The following is a 1,615-nucleotide window of genomic DNA, read 5'->3' as shown; positions in this document are numbered from 1 at the left end:
AGATATAATTTATACGCGCCTTCGATCATATTTTTTACTAAAGCCCGATAGTGAGAAAATACTCGATAGTCCGCTTGCGATTTAGTTCTTTTGTATATTTTATGTAACCTCCACTTTTTTTCAATATGCTTAATTAATTCGGCCGTGTACCATGTCGGATAATTACATTTTGAATTTGTTTTACCCCGATTACAAAGTTTTTATATTACTAATTTAACTAATATTATAAATGCGAATGTTTAGATGGATGAATGGATGTTGGTTTGAAGGTATCGCCGGAACGGCTTACCGGATCTTGATAAAATTTGGCACAGATGTAGAACATAGTCTAGAAGAACACATAGGCTACTCATTAACTTTTTTCATTCCGCGAGAACTGAATCGCGGGCGACAGCTAGTAATTCTATAAATAAATTGAGAGACATTGATTTAAAGTTGCAGTGGCAAATATAAATATCAAGCAAACGCTTTGTAACGTCAGATATATTCGCAACGGTTTCGTCGGAGTCTGTATGCCCCCGCATAAAGTCCCTGTCTGACCTCCGATATCATTAGATTTATCGGCGCCAAGTCTCAGAAGATTGGCATACGCTGGCCGAGTGCTTATTCGAGTGTGATCACGTGTGAGTTCCCAGGTATACCTGATTTATTTACTCCGGAATTATTAAATGAACTCGATGTACAATGTCCAAATGATACACAGTTAATTATATTTCTTATGCGTTTGAATAGAGAGACAAGCCGAAGACAGGACGGCGTGGAGGCAGCTGGTCGACACGGCCGTTGAAGCGTACCAGGACAAGCACGATCTTCAGTAATGAAGAATACGAAGAAGAAAGATGCGTTTGAATGCAGTATTAATTGCGAGTAGAAGAAAAGAATAATACAATATTTAATTGTGGTAGACACTATTTATATGTTTTTATTATATTTGTTCCAAGTTGTTAATGACATTTTTAGAAAAACGATTTTCTAAATTTTAACTTACATTAAGAATTCAGAGTTAAATAGACTCATCTCTACTTAACGATATACATATTTTACGTACAATGTTGTAGTTACAGTAGTATGAAATTTGAATGTGTCGGAAATAAAATAAGGGTTCCTTTGCTAGGCGAGCGAGGGCGAGGGCGGGGGTTGAGGAGAGAGGTCGCGGGGCGGGCGACGTGTTTTATGTAGGAAGTTGTTCATCACGCAATAAATCTTGCGGACGCAACGCGGTGCTACACGGTACACTAATCGTGGTACAAATAACGATGAATTTAGGGAATACAGCTTTTTATAATATTTCAATTCAACTTCGTTACTCATTTTCCTAGTTCAAATTTACCTCAAGACAAAATAATTTACAAAACGACTTTTACTAAAAAAAAACTATTCTAAACATGTTTATAATATAACTACTTTAGTGACTCAATTAAATTTACGTTTGTATGCGTATTTATAATTGTTCTTTTGCTTGACGAAGTCTGAAAATTAAATTTTAAGTTATTTTTACAGTCTGAGCACTAGTATATTGTTATCGCTTGAGAATTATCTCACTGTTTTATATTGACACGGTTTCTTAAACGTTGTCTACATGCCTTTAATTATTGCATTTTGTTTTTCATTCTTG

This window comes from Papilio xuthus, unplaced genomic scaffold, assembly GCF_000836235.2.
Source record: "Papilio xuthus unplaced genomic scaffold, Pxut_1.1 DF829129.1, whole genome shotgun sequence".
Taxonomy (NCBI): Eukaryota; Metazoa; Arthropoda; class Insecta; order Lepidoptera; family Papilionidae; genus Papilio; species Papilio xuthus.
This window is presented reverse-complemented; position numbering follows the sequence as displayed.